The sequence below is a fragment of the Schistocerca piceifrons genome, chromosome 3 (genome assembly GCF_021461385.2).
Source record: "Schistocerca piceifrons isolate TAMUIC-IGC-003096 chromosome 3, iqSchPice1.1, whole genome shotgun sequence".
Classification (NCBI taxonomy): domain Eukaryota; kingdom Metazoa; phylum Arthropoda; class Insecta; order Orthoptera; family Acrididae; genus Schistocerca; species Schistocerca piceifrons.
The window spans coordinates 104,619,370-104,629,203 of NC_060140.1; the positions used below are offsets into that span (position 1 = coordinate 104,619,370).

At 45.4% G+C, this 9,834-nt stretch overlaps 1 pseudogene; it reads left to right on the forward strand.

Moving 5' to 3' along the window:
- Positions 1–1,948: 1,948 nt before the first annotated feature.
- On the forward strand, positions 1,949–2,066 carry LOC124790396 (annotated as a pseudogene).
- The last annotated feature ends 7,768 nt before the right edge of the window (positions 2,067–9,834 follow it).

The following is a 9,834-nucleotide window of genomic DNA, read 5'->3' on the forward strand; positions in this document are numbered from 1 at the left end:
ATGGGATGTAGGTAGGCAACGTTAGGAAAAATGAAGATGATCGTGGGTGAATTAGCTGAAGACTGTAACTCTTGGAAAAATTTGGAGAAGATGCGTATCCTGCAGTGGAAGTCAAATACTCTTGATTATGATAACTCATTCATATTACTAAACGGATAAAAGGGTGAGCCCAGTTATCCGGTACGAGTTACAATTTGTGTATTTTCCTAAGGGCTCCCAGAAGTCGTATGATTATTGACTGCATTTAAAAATTTAAAGTGCTGTTTTGTCTACTCATTAAGAGGTACAGTGTCACTTATATGAATTCGTGGTTTCTGTTCTTTCGAACGTATTCATATAACTGATTCTCCTCGATGGGCAATGTATCTACGACCGTCAGTGCTGAGACTGGAATCTCGAAGCAGCAAGCATGCAGAACATGGACGGGCACTGCGAATATGTTGCGCTAGGTCGGCCGAGGAGCTTACGCAGATATGCGGCGCAATTGCGATAAGCACTGTGTCCGTTTCGTGCAGTGGTTAACGCAACTGCCCAGTAATCAGGAGATCACAGGTTTGAATCCCGGTCCGGCATACAGTTTCCCTCGTTACCGCTGGTTGCGCATTAAGTCCCGATGCAGCTGATATCATCAGTTCCTTCCGTTTCCTTTCTCCCCACTCCACCGTCAGTTTACATAAAAATGTGTAATTTTAAGTTCCAGTATTAACATAATAAACCAAGTCCACTATCAAAGTAACTTTGTGTGTTTCTTAAGGGGACGTAATTCACAGAGCGCAAATTACACAGGATATATTCATCCAGTATTCCAGAATGAGAGCCGTCCGGTGTGGCCGTGCGGTTCTAGGCGCTTCAGTCTGGAACCGCGTGACCGCTACGGTCGCAGGTTCGAATCCTGCCTCGGGCATGGATGTGTGTGTTTTCCTTATGTTAGCTAGGTTTAAGTAGTTCTAAGTTCTAGGGGACTATTGACCATTGATGTTAAGTCCCATAGTGCTCAGAGCCATTTGAACCATTTGAACCAGAATGAGAGCACTTGGCGATATCCAACATACATAATTTAAAACCTTTTCGAAAATTTTTCTCTTTGACCCCCTTACAAAATTATGGAAGAAAAAAGTTTATCGCTTACTACATCTTTTTTTTGCGCTCATCCAGTAAAATTTCAGCATCGGACTTGACGTTTTAATTTATCGCGATATACAACAAATTTTGCACACAGTAATCTCGTATGTCACATACCATTGCATGTACCTGCAAAATTATATCATTATACTACACCTAGAGGAAATATGCCATCATAAATATCGAGACACGTGAAAAACTAGTTTTTCTTAAAATGGAGTGCATTAGTGTTTTGCGTCTTCAACCGTGAAGGTTTTTCATGCTTAACGTCAAATATTTAACACTTTAACTCATTGTTAATCAGATGTTTTAAGCTGTTGTATATATGGGAGTTAGATTTTTTATAGAATCAGTTCTTAGTTGTGGATGGGGGAGTGTTAAAATGTTCAAATGTCTGTGAAATTTTATGGGACTTAACTGCTAAGGTCATCAGTCCCTAAGCTTACACAGTACTTAACCTAAATTATCCTAAGGACAAACACACCCACCCATGCCCGAGGGAGGACTCGAACCTTCGCCGGGACCAGCTGCATAGTCCATGACTGCGCGCCTAAGACCGCTCGGCTAATCCCGCGCGGCGGGAGGAGTGTTAATGGTTATATTCTGACAAATGGGTGATTTTTAAAAAATAATTTAGTTGCAGCTACGTCATAATGCTACACTTTCCGATTTTAGCCCCTCTACTTCCACTACCGTTCCAGAGTAACCATTCCCGGATTCGGAAACGTTGCTTTAGCACGTCAAAAGTAATCTTCCATCCCTGACGATAAAACGACGCCGCCTTAAGCCCTTGCAACGTATTTTGCGACTCATTGTATGCTCCGACTGCAACGGCCTTGCCGCAGTGGATACACCGGTTCCCGTGAGATCACCGAAGTTAAGCGCTGTCGGGCGTGGTCGACACTTGGATGGGTGACCATCCAGGCCGCCATGGGCTGTTGCCATTTTTGAGGGTGCACTCAGCCTCGTTATGCCAATTGAGGAGCTACTCGACCGAATAGTAGCGGCTTCGGTCAAGAATACCATCATAACGACCGGGAGAGTGGTGTGCTGACACCACGCCCCTCGTATCCGCATCCTCCACTAAGGATGACACGACGGTCGGATGGTCCCGTTAAGCCACTCGTGGCCTGAAGACGGAGTGTATACGCCGACAAGACTAACATAAAAAATGACGGCAGTAATAGACGAGTGGAACGCCACTGAGCATGGATGACCACCCCGTCTGCCTCCAAATGCGGGCTGTCAGCAACGACGTGGGCACATTTTACAACAGTGGGGCCTTACAGTTTGATTATACTCACCCACGTGCCGCAAGGAATGTTCCGGTCTTCTCAACACGACATAGTGCGCCTGTTTTCCAAGTTGCAGTTTCTGGTGACTTACCCACATTGCTCTTGTCTGGGGATTTCGTCAGTGTCTCTCGTCCACCAATCAGGCACGCTGAATATCGTTAGCTTTTGCCGTGCGCTACACGCGCTGCGGAGCGCGAGAAAGTTGCTCAGCATTCGCCGCTGAATTTTATCTTAATTCCCTTTATTTGCACCAATACTCCGACATTTACTTACTCGTCTGTATGTTCAGAAACAACATATCACGTCACTGAAAAGGTGTCAGTAACAGTGGCCTGCAAATTTCTGTGTAATGTGCGAGACCTTTTGACGTCACTTCCATCCCGAATGTAAACGGACACCGCTGTCGGATTTTCTTTCCAGCTTTGACTTTTCATGCGTTAATTTCGGGCCTTTTCGCTGCATCGGCGCCCGTAGCTGCCTTTCTGGCATTCCCACGAGCGAACAGATGTATGTCTGGCATTTCATCAATTTCGTTTGAAATCAAGGGTGCTTCAGCAGGCGAGGAGAGAAAAGATCAGCTGTATGATATAATATGGTGGCTCAGTTGCTTGCCGTCAAATGGTCTTTAGCGTAAGCGATTTCCTAATTTATGTGTTAAAAGCTAGAAATATCTTCGGGAACCACGAGGAAACAAGAGTATGGGCCATCTTGCGTTGCGGCGGCATATTGTCACGAAACCACAAAAGAAGTTCCTTTTTGCGACGTTACTGCCGGAGAACAGCAGCATTTCTCTTAACAAAAAGATGTTCAAATGTGTGTGAAATCTTATGGGACGTAACTGCTAAGGTCATCACTCCATAAGCTTACACACTACTTAACAATTATCCTAAGGACAAACACACACACCCATGCCCGAGGGAGGACTCGAACCTCCGCCGGGACCAGCCTTTCTCTTAACAATAAAATTCATTTCAGTTAAATACTAGCATAAAACATACCATGGATAATTTCAACAGCCCAAACCCATTCCATGCCTTAGTATGACTGATAAGCGTAAACCTCTGTCCTAGTATTTAATTGTGGTTTTTGTTTCATATGTCGATTATGGAAATTGCGTTGCCTAGTGAAACCTCGTGTAAGAGGAGAAATGCCTACCATCACGTCGGATTGTAGCGTATCGCAATTGCGGTTTATCGTATCGCAACATTGCTGCTCGCGTTGGTCGAGATCCAATGACTGTTAGCAGAATATGGAATCGGTGGGTTCAGGAGGGTAATACGGAACACCGTGCTGGATCCCAACGGACTCGTATCACTAGCGGTGGAGATGACAGGCATCTTATCCGCAAGGCTGTAACGGGTCGTGCAGCCACGTCTCGATCCCCTAGTCAACGGATGGGGACGTTTGCAAGCCAACAACCATCTGCACGAACAGTTCGACGGCGTTTGCAGCAGCATGGACTATCAGCTCCGAGACCGTGGCTGCGGTTACCCTTGACGCTGCATCACAGACAGGAGCGCCTGCGATGGTGTACTCAGCGACGAACCTGGGTGCACGAATGGAAAAACGTCATTTTTTCGGATGAATCCAGGTTCTGTTTACAGCATCATGATGGTCGCATCAGTGTTTGGCGACATCGCGGTGAACGAACGTTGGAAGCGCGTATTCGTCATCGCCATATTGGCGTATCACCCGGCGTGATGGTATGGGGTGCCATTGGTTACACATCTCGCTCACCTCTTGTTCGCATTGACGGCACTTTGAACAGTGGACGCTACATTTCAAATGTGTTACGACCCGTGGCTCTACCTTTCATTAGATCCCTGCTAACCCTACATTTCAGCAAGGTAATGCACGACCACATGTTGCTGGTGCTCTACGGGCCTTTCTGGATACAGAAAATGTTCGACTGCTGCCCTGTGCAGCACATTCTCCAGATCTCTCACCAACTGAAAACGTCTGGTCAATGGTGGCCGAGCAACTGGCTCGTCACAATACGCCAGTCACTACTCTTGATGAACTGTGGTATCGTGTTGAAGCTGTATGGGCAACTGTACCTGTACACGCCATCCAAGCTCTGATTGACTCAATGCCCAGGCGTATCAAGGCCGTTATTAAGGCCAGAGCTGGGTACTGATTTCTCGGGATCTATGCACCCAAATTGCGTGAAAATGCAATCAAAAATGGCTCTGAGCATTATGGGACTTAACATCTATGGTCATCAGTTCCCTAGAACTTAGAACTACTTAAACGTAACTAACCTAAGGACAGCACACAACACCCAGTCATCACGAGGCAGAGAAAATCCCTGACCCCGCCGGGAATCGACCCCGGGAACCCGGGCGTGGGAAGCGAGAACGCTACCGCACGACCACGAGCTGCGGACAAAATGTAATCACATGTCAGTTCTAGTATAATATATTTGTCCAATGAATACCCGTTTACCATCTGCATTTCTTCTTGGTGTACCAATTCTAATGGCCAGTAGTGTATATGAAACATTGAGAATGAAATTCTCGCTGCAAACCGTTAGATAGAAAACCGGCAGTTGGAACCGGATGATCGTCTTATCCGTTTAGTTAATATTGATGAGACACGTCAGCAACATGGCGACTTCGCGCTAGCGCAGCGTCTGCTTAAGAGCCCAGTACTCGCAGGACGCAGTAGGCCCCGCTAGCTGTCACGGGCTGCACGGATGCGTCGCACAGGGACCGCTGCGTGCGTGCGTGCGTGCGTGGGTGCGTGCGCGCGCTGCCAGCGCTCCCTAAATGGCCGCCCGCGGTCTGTTTATTTATAGTGCGGCATCGCGGGCCGTTTTTGTGCGTCGCCGCACTTGGCGCCGCTGTGTGCGTGTGCTGTAGGCTGTTCCTCTCTCTTTTTTTCGTCACTGTGCAGCCAGCGCGGGCGGGAGCTGTGTACGCCATTTTTTATCGCGACTGCGTTTATCGAGTGTCCCGGTTTGGCGACCCGGGCGGCGGCTGTTAAAATATTCCGCTCCGCGCGGCTGCAGTCCTGCTGACTGATGACGCGTCAGGACGGCTGGGATGCGTCCAGCGCACGCCGTCTTCAGGCCGCCTTCCTGGCTCTTCATCCTGCGTTCAGCCCAGCGGTAGCCAAATGCACGCTCAGAGATGCGCCGTCGACCGCAGCGCACGTCCACTGTTTCTTGTGGAAATAGGTCCTACGTATCCGTAAGGGTTTTCATAGAGCTGTAAAACTACCGTTAGCTATCACAAATAAGACTATCACAAATAAACTGCGGTGATTTACCTTATACACTACTGGCCATTAAAATTTCTACACCAAGAAGAAATGCAGATGATAACCGGGTATTCATTGGACAAATATAGTATACTAGAACTGACATGTGATTACATTTTCACCCAATTTGGGTGCATCGATCCTGAGAAATCAGTACGCAAAACAACCACCTCTGGCCGTAATAACGGCCTTGATACACCTGGGCATTGACTCAAACGGAGCTTGGATGACGTGTACAGGTACAGCTGCCCATGCAGCTTAAACACGATACCACAGTTCATCAAGAGTAGTGACTGGCGTATTGTGACGAGCCAGTTGCTCGGCCACCATTGACCAGACATTTTCAATTGGTGAGAGATCTGGAGAATGTGCTGGCTAGGGCAGCAGTCGAACATTTTCTGTATCCAGAAAGGCCCGAACAGGACCAGCAACATGCGGTCGTGCATTATCCTGCTGAAATGTAGGGTTTCTCAGGGATCGAATGAAGGGTAGAGCCACGGGTCGTAACACATCTGAAATGTAACGTCCACTGTTCAATGTGCCGTCAATGCGAACAAGAGGTGACCGAGACGTGTAACCACTGGCACCCCATACCGTCACGCCGGGTGATTCGCCAGTATGGCGATGACGAATACACGCTGCCAATGTGCATTCACCGCGATGTCGCCAAACACTGATGCGACCAACATGATGCTGTAAACAGATCCTGGATTCATCCGAAGAAATGACGTTTTGCCATTCGTGCACCCAGGTTCGCCGTTGAGTACACCATCGCAGGCGCTCCTGTCTGTGATGCAGCGTCAAGCGTAACCGCAGCCATGGTCTCCCAACTGATAGTCCATGCTGCTGCAATCGTCGTGGAACTGTTGGTGCAGATGGTTATTGCCTTGCATACGTCCCCATCTGTTGACTCAGGGATCGAGACGTGGCTGCACGATCCGTTACAGCCGTGCTGATAAGATACCTGTCATCTCGACTGCTAGTGATACGAGGCCGTTGGGATCCAGCACGGCGTTCCGTATTATCCTCCGGAGCCCACCGGTCCCGTATTCTGCTAACAGTCATTGGATCTCGACCAACGCGAGCAGCGACGTCGCGATACGATAAACAGCAATCGCGATAGGCTACAATCCGACCTTTATCAAAGTCGGAAACGTGATGGTTCGCATTTCTCCTCCTTACACGAGGCATCACAATAACGTTTCGCCAGGCAACGCCGTTCAATTGCTGTTTGTGTATGAGAAATCGGTTGGAAACTTTCCTCATGTCAGCATGTTTTAGGTGTCGCCACCGGTGCCAACTTTGTGTGAATGCTAGGAAAAGCTAATCATTTGCATATCACAGCATCTTCTTCCTGTCGGATAAATTTTGCGTCTGTAACACGTCATCATCGTGATGTAGCAATTTTAATGGCCAATAGTGTAATATTTACAGCAAAGTTGAAATTATCGATATTTAATTCAGATTTCATTCGAAAATTGTTGATTTGTAACGTGAAACGAATGGATGTTGTAGTAAAAATGAAATTTAAAAAATACAGATACATCATATACTGCTAGAAAACGGAGTTTCATGGTAAAATGTAAAAATAAAAAAAAAACATGAAAACAGTAACATATGAAACATCGCTTCAATACTTCATCGAGTGTATATGTAACATGCTTCTGTTATTCATAAACAGCTTTTTCACTTATCAATAATAAAAGGAAACTCATGACTTTGATCATGATGAAGAACGTTCTGTTTTGAACAAGAAGCCCAATAATGTTGTAGATTTTTTTGTGTTCATGCATGCAAACTACATTTGCATCAAGAGGAATTGCTTTCGTTACTTAGTAGCGCAGACGTTACGCCATCAACTAATATTTATTAATGGTAGAAAGCAATTTATGCTTTTTAATGTTATAAAATACTCAATCGATTAGTACGGAACGATGTACGACGCTAATTATATGCAAGACAGACAAAACAAAGAGAAGTCGTTGGTCTCCAGTTTCTCTCTTACATGTTCATTTGTGTTTCTTTCCCAACCAAATCTACCAATACTATGGTTAATCCTACCATTTACTGCGTCATTTATGTATTGTACCAAAACTACCGAATCGCAATTTTGGTAGAGCGCAGCTCTAGGTTTTCCGCATGAAATATAGCTTACTGAGGTATGGTTCCTTACGTGCCTCAACGATACAGAGAGCCGTAAGGTAATGTAACCACGTCGGAGGGATTTCTCCGGAGAGCCAGACTAATAATGGTTACCGAGGATGGACAGTAGCCTTTTCAGTAGTTGAACTGTTAACACTGTCCTGCGAACGGCAGAAAGCGAGATAAAACTGCAGCCGTTATATTTCCCGAACTCAATGGTGATAGCGTCCTCGTGTGTAAAATATTCCGGAGTTAAAACAGACGCCCATTCTGGTCTCCGTAGGATATTGTCGTCGAGAAGGACAGAATTGCATAGCAGATTTTGAAATGTGGTGCAACAGAAAAATGCTGAGATATATAGATCGTATAACAAATGGGGTTGTACTGAATCGAACTGAGGAGAAAAGACATTGCTGGCACAACTTGGCATCGACTGAGTTTTGATGGCGAAAATCAGAGAAAGAGAGAGAGAACATGGCTTGAGTATAGTAACCAGATACAAATGAATGTGCGACCCGTGAGGCTGCATTGTGAATGTACCTTCCTGAGAGAATACGACGGTGCTTACAGACAGTTGGAGGACAATACAGAGGCAGAGGAATACATTGCGCTGTGCTGCGTTTCGTGTTAAATTTACTATAAACACAGGAAAGGCGGCGCTGCATTTGTTGCCACAACCAAGAGCAGCTACTCAAATGCGGAAGAAAATTTTAGAAATAGAATGTTTTAGTGAGTTATCACTGAACAGTTAAGTGACAGTTTTTGCCAAATTATGAATTCCTTTGTGGCTCTCACTGTTTTCTATAGTTGAGTCTCAATAGGTCGGTTTGTTTCAGTAGATCGCTGTGTGGCCATCACAGTTTCCATGTGGAGTCTGTGTAACTCAGTTTCTTCCAGTAGATCGCTTACTAGTTATTTGCTGCGTTTTCCGAGCACGGTATGTTCCTCTTGAGGAAAGAGCAGAGAGAGTCATTAAATCTCACGCTTTTGATTGCAAACAGTTGTAGCAGTATTACAACGATATTTTTGTATGCAGTCGGATAATCAAGATCGCATAATGCTCGAAGGGCACGCGCCAGACCTCTATCGAACTAACTTAACGTTTTGGAGATCTACAGGACCAAATTTGTGTACCTTACGATGAAAGCTCAGTGATAGCGAGGAGAACTATTACCACGTTGAACAATGCAGGATGCTTTACTTCCTATCTTATAATCTTTTGCATGTGCAGCTGATGTAATTAATTTTGAAGAACCGGACGAATAATGCTATCGTAAATAAACAAACACCTTCTGGATCAAACTTTTTATTTACCGCCTACCGGTTTCAGTTTGCTTCGGCAAAGCAGATTGAAACGAATGATTGGCAAATAAAAAGTTGGGTTCCATGTAGTATCCTGCCCAATCGTCTGTTACAGAGTTCCTAAGAAACTGTTTCTCGGATCGCTAAGCAACAAGTTTTATTTTTTTTTTTTTTTACTTTATTGTGTTTTCATTCCCCTGCCCGATAATGGGCAGGGGAGGGTTGTCAGCGGCACAATCCGCCGCTCTTCAGCCGAGTGACAGGACAACGAATCCAAGACTAAAATGCTACATATAAGGCGAGAAAAAAGGGGGACATAAAACAGAGTAGGGGAGATAATGGAGATAAAAATACTGACATGGAGACGTTGACGGAGGGACAATTAAAAACAGTCGACAGAAAGTTAAAAAAGAACACAGTTGGCAATTCGTAGAACACAAAAAAGACAGTGAAGTCACACGCACAGGTTAAAAGTTGGCTACAGTATTAAAAACACTCCAGAACAACACGTTTTAATTAAACAACAAGTCAAGCAAATGGTATTAATGGAGTTTATTGCAGTAAGTTAAACTGACAGTACTTAGCTTTGCGTATTCTCATAGGGGTATCGCAAGCAAATGGCGACATGCAAATAATGAATCTCCTTCGGTATATACAATTTCAGTGCAAGCAAAGCAATTCAGTTCGTAAGTCATTCCTGCAGCGTTTGTAC